The sequence below is a fragment of the Grammomys surdaster genome, unplaced genomic scaffold, assembly GCF_004785775.1.
Source record: "Grammomys surdaster isolate TR1022 unplaced genomic scaffold, NIH_TR_1.0 135, whole genome shotgun sequence".
NCBI classification, from domain to species: domain Eukaryota; kingdom Metazoa; phylum Chordata; class Mammalia; order Rodentia; family Muridae; genus Grammomys; species Grammomys surdaster.
The window spans coordinates 4,842,537-4,852,207 of record NW_021604593.1 but is presented as its reverse complement, the minus strand read 5'-3'; the positions used below and the strand labels follow the sequence as shown (position 1 = coordinate 4,852,207).

Here is a 9,671-nt window from a genome sequence, read left to right as displayed (position 1 = left end):
CCAGAACTGGAGTTATAGATAGTTGCAAGTTGCCATGTGGGTGCTGGGTATCAAACCTGGATCTTCTGGAAAAGCAGCCCTCTCTCCAGCCCCATTTATTCTTGTTTTTTTTCTTACATTTTATTTAATTGTCTATATAGCATATTTTGATCATATTTGCCCTCCCCTAATCCCAGATTCTCCCCCTTATCTAACCTTCATGTTCCTCTGTGTTCTCTTTCAAACACCCCCAAAACAAAACAAAAACACAAGAAAATCAAAACAAACAAAAAACAATTTAACACCAAAAAAAAAAAGCCAAAACCAAACAAAAAGTCTCTAAAACAATAACAACAAGAAGTCACAAGAAAGTTCCTTCTGTGCTGGCTATCTACTCCTGTACACGGGACCTGCTCAGGTGTGTGGTTGATATGCACAGAGACATTTCTCCTTTGGGGAAAACTGATTTTCTCTTTCCCAGCAAGTATCAACTGCAAATTGCCTTTTGGTTAGGGGCGGGACTTTACACTCACTTCTCCTTCTTGGTACTAGGCTTTTGTTGGCTTGAACCTGTGCAGGTCTTGGGATGTTTATTCTCCTCCCCTGCTTCTTTTTGTAACCCTGACTGGCTTGAAACATACCATGTAGACCATGCTGGTCTCAAACGTCTGTCTGCCTGCTTCTGCTTCCTGAGCAACAGAATTGAAGGAATGGGCCACCACAGCCATCACAGTCTACCTTGTTTGGGGGACAGGTCTCTCATCAGCCTGAAGATACTGATTAAGTTAGGCTACCAGCCAGTGAGCCCCAAGGACCTGTGTCTACCTGCCGAGATCTGCAGTGACAAGTGGGTACTTCGATTGCCAACTTTTAAAATATTTATTTATTCCCAACTGCAGTCTAAGTATTTATCCTTATACCCACAGATAACTGTGGCACTCACCCATCATGAAAAGGCTTCTAGCAGCAGCAGACAGTGAACACTGAAGGAATTCACCACTGGTAAAAATACAGAGAGCAACTGAACATGAGGTACCCAAAGCCATACCTAAGGCTCAGAGAACATCATAGAAAAGGGGGTGGAGCAGAGAACTCAGACATGTGCTTTGAGATAGTGTCCTCTATATATGACAGGGGCTAGAGCCATGAAATCTTTTTCTAAGATTTATTTATTGATTTTATGTGTATGAGTCCACTGTAGCTGTCTTCAGACATGCCAGAAAAGGACATCGGATTCCATTACAGATGGTTGTGAGACACCATGTGGTTGCTGGGGATTGAACTCAGGACCTCTGGAAGAGCAGTCAGTGCTCTTAACCACTGAGCCATCTCTCCAGCTCATAGCTATGAAATCTTAACAATGTGGTCACCTAAAAATGACCTGCACAGTGACATCACCCATTGACATGCAAGTGTGGAAGGGGAAATCTCATGGGGTCCCACCCCTGGATGAAGAGTTTCAGGCAATTAATGGCTGCTGTAGAGAATCAGTCTTCACCAGGGAGGAGCCCCCTGATGAGTTATCTAGTTCCAAGTGGTCAGCCCTAAACACCTGTGAGCAACACGAAATGGCCTCAGTGGGTCACAGATATACAACAGTAAGGAGGAAGAGGCCCTAGGTTCGAGAGACTAGAAGGGCTGATGGAGACGGAGAAGTGGACATGATGTAAATATAGTGTTTATGATTGGGGGGCTCAGGTTTTATTTTTGGTAGACTGTGGAGTTCAAGTTTTTCTTCCTAGTAATTTAATTTTATAAACAGTTGAAGTCTACAGAAAAGTGACAGAACACATACTAAGCACATGTCTGTAGCTTACTGCTACGAGCATTTAGCTGCATCTTCCTGGTGATTTTTTTATGTGTGAACTCATGAGGATGGAAATGAAAATTCGTAAACATGCAGCTGTGTGTGAGAGAGAGTATATATGTATATGCTAGTATGTTACTGTACTGGAGCGTATAGATAGTACATGCTACTGTGTGTGAGCGAGTATATGTATATGCTAGTATATATAGTGTACTGGAAAGTATAGATAGTATATGCTACTGTGTGTATATGTGTGTGTGTGTGTGTGTGTGTGTTTGTGTGTGTGTGTGTGTGTGTGTGTGTGTGTGTGTGTGTGTAGGCTCTACTTAAGAATCACTTTCAGGGATTGGAGAAATGGCTTAGTTGGTAGTGTTTGCTGTGTAAACATGAAGATCTGAGTTCGATCCCTTTCACCTACAGAAGAAGCAGGGCAGGTAGTGTACACTTTTAATTTTAGTGCTGGGAAGGAGAGATGGAGGATTTCTGGGGCTTCCTGGCCAGCCAGCTTAACTTAATTGGTGAGCCCAAGCCAGTAGAGACCCTGTCTCAAAATATAGAGGGCTCAGTGCGTAAAAATGCGAGGCATGAAATCCTGCCATGAAAGGTCAGTTCTGGGAACCACTGTGAAAAGCCAGATGCAGTGGCACACATATGTAATCCCAGCACTCTGTGTGAGACAGGAGGCAGAGACAAAAGAATCAGCTGGAGTCTCTCAGGCCGGCTAGCACAGATAGCACAGCACAGGAGAAGAGACAAGACAACCCCTGCTTCCACACGGTAGATGAGGTGCAAGCCGCCAAAAGCTGACCTCTGACCTCTACATGTGTGCTGTGATGTGGACATTAAAAATAAACAGATCTCAAAATGAAAAAGACACAAGGTGGACCGCTCCCGAGGGGTGACACTGGACGTTGACCTCTGAGAGGTTGACCTCTGACCTCCACAGTCATGTGACACATTTTGACACATTTGCCAGTCCACTTGTGCACACCAAGAATCACGAGCAGACATTGTGACACTTCCCCTGCATGTGTCTCTTAACATAGGGCATCTGACATTCTCTGACAAAGTAGTTTTCTCCTTGGTAGTATTGCATTTTTTGGGGAGGAGGTATATTTTCTTTTATTGAAAATAGATTTTTTTAAAAAGATACAATATATTCAGGCTGGAGAGATGGCTCAATGGTTTGGAACACTGACTGGTCTTCCAGAGGACCCAGGCTCAATTCTCAGCAACCACCTGCATCTCATAACTGTTAATAGTTCCAAGAAAACCACACCCTCACACAGTCACATATGCAGGCAAAACATGGATGTACATGAAATAAAAGGAAAAAAAAAACCAATATATTCTGATTATGCTTTCCCCTTCCCCAACCCTTTCCAGAGTCTTTCCATTCTTCCCCCGCCCACATTTACATCCTTTCTTTATGTCTGTCATTAAGATAGAAACGGCTCTCCCAAGAACAATAATAAAATGAAAATAGATAAAATAAAAACAAACCAGAATGGGATAATACAAACAAACAGAAGAAAAAATGCCAAAGAAAAAGTTCAAGAAGTATATGTGTGTGTGCGTGCACATGTGCGTGGGCACATGTGTGCAGAGACACACATTTGCACGCACAGAACTCCCATTAAAAAACAAAACTAGAAACCATAATATATAAGAAAGAACCTGTAACACTTAAAAAACAAAACAAAGTTAATGAGACAAAGAATCTGTAAAAATGCTGGTCTTAAGAGTAGTGTATTTGTATATACACCGTGTGACTCTGTGGGAGAAATCATTTTTGATTTGTAAGTTATTAACTGGAGATAGCTTCTGGGTTAGGAATGAGGGCTTGTGTTCACCTTCCCCCTTAGTGCTGGGATCCCACTGGGCTTAGACCTGTGCAGACTCTGTGCATGCTGCCTACATACCTGAGAGTTCATATGTGTGTTAGCCCTTCTCTGTTTAGAAGGCCTTGTTTCTGTGGTGTCCACCGCTCCCTCTGGCTCTCACAATCTTTCTGCCTCCTCTTCCACAGGGTTCTCTGATCCCTGAGAGGAAGGAATTGACGGAGACCTCCCAGTTAGGTCTGAGTGTTCCAAGGTCCCTCACTCTCTGCACTTTGTCCAGCTGTGGGTCTTTGTATTTGTTCCCATCCACTGCAGGAGGATACGTCTTTTATGAGAACTGAACAAGACCCTGATCTATGAATATAGCAGAATGTCATTTGGAGTCATTTTGTTGCTCTGTTCCTTTAGCAGAGCAGTGGTATTTGGTACTGCTCTAGTTCCCTGGCCTATCTAGTCTCAGGTTCTTGGCTACCTATAGTTTTGGGGATGGATTCCGTCTTATGGATTAGGCCTTACATCTAATTAGATATTGGTTGGTTACTCCCACAGGCTTTGTGACATTACCCTAGTGTATCTTGCATGCAATTCACCATTGTAGATCAAAGTTTGTCTATGATTGGTGTTTACTTTTCTCCTTTGGTAGCACGCAGAGTACCTCAAAGCACCCTGAACACTAGTCAGTATGGGTGAAGGCTCTAGGTAGACACCAGCTTGACTTCACTGTGTACAGTGAGTTGTGTAGGTTGTCTTCAGCAATAGGGCCTTACCATCAGTGTTGGGAGGGAGACCAATAGCCTCAGAAATCATGTGGATTGTTTTAGGGTTCCCGCGGGCCCCCTTTGGCCAACAACAGTGTATTAGTGTAGCCCATTCCTGGAACTGGAGGCTGAGAGATGTCCAGTTGTGGCTCTGTCTCCCCTGATAATTGGTGACTTCATTAAGATCACTTTATATGTGTTTATATCTTAGGAAGCTCCTACTGTATTAGATTTACATACAGCCCCTCAAATGTCCCTTAGTTTTTGCTGTCTCTCCCCACAGTCCCTTCCTCACCCTCTTCTTCCCCACCTCCCACTTATTCCTCCCATTTTAGTCCCCCACCCCCATTCATTTATAACTGTCTGTTCTGTTTCCCCTTCCTAGGGAGATCCATTTTGTTTTTTGTTTTTGTTTGTTTGTTTTTGTTTTTTTTAACAGCCGAGTAATAGACTGTTGTGTAAATGTACCATGTTTTTCTTATCCATTCAACTGTTGACAGACATCTAATCTGTTTCCAATTTCTGGCTACTGTAAACAGAGCAGAGGCGAATACGGTTGAGCGAGTGTCTCTGTGGCATGATAAAGCATCCTTTGGATTTATGCCCAAGAGTGGTATAGCTAGATCTTGAATTTGATTTATTTCCAGTTTCCTGAGAAACTGCCACACTGATTTCCATAGCGGATGAGCAATTTTGCACTTCCACCAGCAATGGATGTGTGTTCCCCTTACCCTATATCCTCAACAGTATGAACTGTCATTTGTTTTATTGATCTTGGCCAATCTGACTGGTATAGGATGAAATCTCATAGTAGTTTTGATTTGCCCTTTCCTGTTAACTACAGAGGCTGAACATTTCTTTAAATTATTCTACGCCATTTATATTTCCCTTTTTTGAGAATTCCTATTTAAATCTGTGTTCCATTTTTCAATTAGGTTATTTATTTTTTTTTGGTGTTCAGTTTTTTGAGTTCTTTCTAAATTTTAGATATATTAATGCCGCATTGTAGCCTACCACTTTGTCTGAAAGATGGTGCCGTTTGATATACAGAAGATTTTCAGTGAGTTCCCATTTATTGATTGTTGGTCTTAGTGCTTGTGCTATCTGTGTTCTGTTCAGGAAGTTGTCTCCTATGCCTATGAGTTCAAGACTATTTCCCACTTTCTCTTCCATCAGATTCAGAGTATCTGTCCTTATGTTAAGGTCGTTGATCTATTTGAGGTCGAGTTTTGTCCAGGGTGATAGATATGGATCTATTTGTATTTCTTTACATCCAGGCTTCCAGGTTGGCTAGCACCATCATTGAAAATGCTATCTGTTTTTCTAGTGTGTATTTCTGGATTTTTATTTTAAAAAACAGGTATCTATAGGTGTGTGTGGGTTTATGTCTGGGTCTTCAGTTCAATTCCATGATAAACGTGCCTATTTTTATTACCAACACCATTCTATTTTTATTACTATTGCTCTGTAGTATAGTTTGAGATTGGAGATGGTGATACCTCCAACAGTTCTTTTATTATTCGAGATTGTTTTAGCTATCCTGGTATTATGTGCTTCCATATAAAGTTGAGAATTGTCCTTTTAAGATCTATGAAGATTGACACCACTGGCTGCAGCTGTGCAAGTGTTTGTGGCTTCTGGTGGTCTCACGCGGTCCGATATGAAGAGTCATCAGTCCCACGGCAGCACCTCCTGGAAGGCTCATGACAGTGCTTCCTGTTCACAGTCCCAAGGCGGCTCCAGCCAGTCCCAAGGCACTCTCTCTCAGTTGAACGACCTCTCACAGTATCAGGGTGCATCCAGTTCCTCCACCAGCACAGCGCCTTCCTCCAGTCAATCCTCACACTCCAGCTCTGGGACACTGAGGGACACTGAGCTCCTTAGAGACCGTGTCTGCTCAGGAACTCTGTTCTATTCCTGAGGACCAAGAACCCGAAGACCCTGGTCCTGCCTGGGCTCGGCTATGGGCTCTGCAGGATGGATTCTCCAATCTAGACTGTGTTAACGACAACTACTGGTTTGGGAGGGGTAAAAGCTGTGAGTGTTGCTTTGATGGACCACTGTTGAGAAGGACGGACAAGTACTGGACTTACAGCAAGAAGCACTTTCGTATCTTCAGGGAAATGGGGCCTAAAAATTCTTACATCGTATACTTAGAGGATCAGAGTGGAAATGGAACCTTTGTAAATACCGAGCTTATAGGGAAAGGCAAATGCTGTCCTTTGAGTAATAACTCTGAAATCACGCTTTCACTATGTAGAAATAAAGTTTTTGTATTTTGACTGTAGATGATCAGACAGTTTATCCTAAGGAACTAAGAGATGAATGAATCATGTCAAAAACTCTTGGAAGTGGTGCTTGAGGAGAGATAAAGATGGCTTTTGGGAGGAAAACATGTAAGAAAGTGGCCATAAAGATCATCAGCAAACAGAGGTTTGCCCTTGGCTCATTGAGAGAAGCCGACACAGCTCTCAGTGTGGAAACCGAAATAGAAATTTTGAAGAAACTACATCATCCGTGCATCATCAAGATTAAAGATGTTTTGATGCAGATGATTATTACATTGTTCTGGAATTGATGGAAGGAGGAGAGCTGTTTGACCGGGTGGTGGGAAACAAATGCCTGAAAGAAGCCACCTGCAAGCTGTATTTCTACCAGATGCTTTTAGCTGTACAGTACCTTCACAAAAATGGTATTATACATCGGGACTTAAAGCCGGAGAATGTTCTTTTATCATCTCAGGAAGAGGATTGTCTTATCAAGATCACTGATTTTGGGCTGTCCAAGATCTTGGGGGAGACCTCCCTGATGAGAACTTTATGTGGTACACCCACTTATCTGGCTCCTGAGGTCCTTGTCTCCAACGGGACTGGTGGTTACAGCCATGCTGTGGACTGCTGGAGCTTAGGAGTTATTCTTTTCATCTGCCTAAGTGGGTATCCACCTTTCTCTGAGCATAAGACCCAAGTGTTACTGAAGGATCAGATCACCAGTGGAAAGTACAACTTTATTCCTGAAGTCTGGACAGATGTCTCAGAGAAGGCTTTGGACCTTGTCAAGAAACTTTTGGTTGTGGATCCAAAGGCTAGGCTTACCACAGAGGAAGCCTTAAATCATCCATGGGTTCAGGATGAGTACATGAAGAAAAAATTTCAGAATCTACTGGTGCAGGAAAAGAACTCAGTGACCATACCCCTGGCTCCTGCCCAGACTTCCGGTCAAAAGCGTCCCCTGGAACTGGAGGTGGAAGATGTGGAGAGCACAAAGCACCTGGCTGTGTGTGGGGCTGTATTGTGAGCTTTGAATGTGAAAGCAATTGTCTTCACCTTAAAGTATTTTTTTAAAGGTTGTATATTTTTTAAAAAATATAGTCTGTATATTAATGATGGAAACAATTGCTTTTCCATCACTGATACACAATTAAAAACATTGTGGAAATTGAAAAAAAAGATCTATGAAGATTGTGTTGGAATTTTGATAGGGATTGCTTTGAATCTGTAGATTTTTTGTTATGATGGCCATAATCCTACTGATTCATGAGCATGGGTGATCTTTTCATCTTCTGATATCTTCAATTTCTTTATTCAGTGTCGTGAGTTTTTTTTTAAGTCATGCAAGTCTTTCACTTGCTTGATTCAAGTTATCCCAAGATAATTTTTTGAGGCTATTGTGAAAGATACTGTTTTCCTGATTTCTTTCTCAGTCCATTTGGCATTTGTGGTATAGAAGAGCTACTAATTTGTGTGTATTAATTTTGTATCTCACTACTTTGCTGAAAGTCTTTGTCAGCTGTAGGAGTTTCATAGTGGAGTTTTAAAGTGTTGGGTATGTATAAAATTATACTATCTGCAAATAAAGATATTTTGACTTCTTCCCTTCCTTTTTGCATCTCTTTGATCTCCTGCTTTTTTTTTGTCTTATTTCTCAAGCTAAGACCTCAAGTGTTATAATGAATAGGTATATAGAGAGTGGACAACCTTGTCTTGTTCTTGATTTTAGTGGAATTGTTTTGAGTTTCTCTCCATTTAGGTTGATGTTTCCTGTGGGCTTGCTGTAAATCACCTTGAGGTATGTTTCTTGTACACCTAATCTTTCCAGGACTTTTATTATGAAGGGGTGTTGGATTTTTTTGTCAAAGGCCTTTTCTCTATCTAATGAGATGATCCAGTGGTTTTTGTCTTTCAAAAGTAATTGGTAATTTTGTATTCCAAAGTAACAGCCTAGATAGAAAGCCATCAAAAAGAACTCTTAAAAATTGTGTTAAGGATACAACTGTAAATCTTCAGTCTGATGGCTTCTGGAGGTGGGTGAGGGAGAGAGGGGAGGGAGTGGAAGAACTCAGTTTTCTTTAAGCCACTGTGAGTTTGACTATGCTCCACTGAGTATATGGGCAACACAAATTGGACTCTTCTTCCATCTCTTCTTCCTCCTCCTCTTCTTCTTTCTCCTCCTTCTCCTTTTGGGTGGGGGGCAGTCACAAGGGTGGTAAGGCAGACCTGGGAGGACTGGGAAGTAAGTGTGATCAGAGTTCATGATGTGAAATTCCCAAATAATCAACTCAAATGCTAGGTATTTTCTAAAAATCTGAGGCTGGTCCCCAGCACATTCATCCTCTATCAAGGCTGCCGTGCTGGGAGCAGCACCACCGGCTGGGGTCCAAGTGTTAAAACGTGTGAACCTACACTGGATATTTAAATTCAAACCATGAGAGAAGAAAGCCTCCCACCTTTTTTCCCCTCCATTTTTCTTTTCAGCTGACTCATGTAGGAGAGAATGGTTACCCGGTTGTAGGAGGAAATGATTACCCGGATGTAGAATTCAAGCCCTCAGGAATTCGCTTCTGTCTATGAGTGAGCAAGGACGTGGGGAGTGTGCCGTTCAGTTTTAGAATCTTTTTCATTCACTGTCAACTTTGGAACGGTGCAAGCAGTCAGGAAGTCTCTATTTCCTGACAGGAACTCACTACCTACTTTAAGGGTCCTTGTAGCCGGGTCATCAAAGAAATGCTAATTCTCACATGGAATAGACAGCTGGATGTCCTCACTGAGCGCTGGTGATTGATGTCTGGTCTTTTTCAAAGCAGTAACAGTGGATATAGTGATCTGGCTGCAACATCTGCAACTCCATTAGTTGCCAGTGTTGATTCAGCTGAACTGGCTGGCTGGGTGGGCATCCTCTTCCTCCTTCACTGCTCCGTGTCTATCCCTCCTCCAGCAGTGCACTCGGAGAAAGGGAATGACCTTGCCCAAGACAGGAAGGCTAGTCTTCAATCAAAGACATCTTAGC

At 42.3% G+C, this 9,671-nt stretch overlaps 1 pseudogene; it reads left to right on the top strand.

Annotated features, from left to right (window-relative positions):
• Positions 1–6,028: 6,028 nt before the first annotated feature.
• Positions 6,029–7,682, top strand: LOC114617170 (annotated as a pseudogene).
• Positions 7,683–9,671: the final 1,989 nt, after the last annotated feature.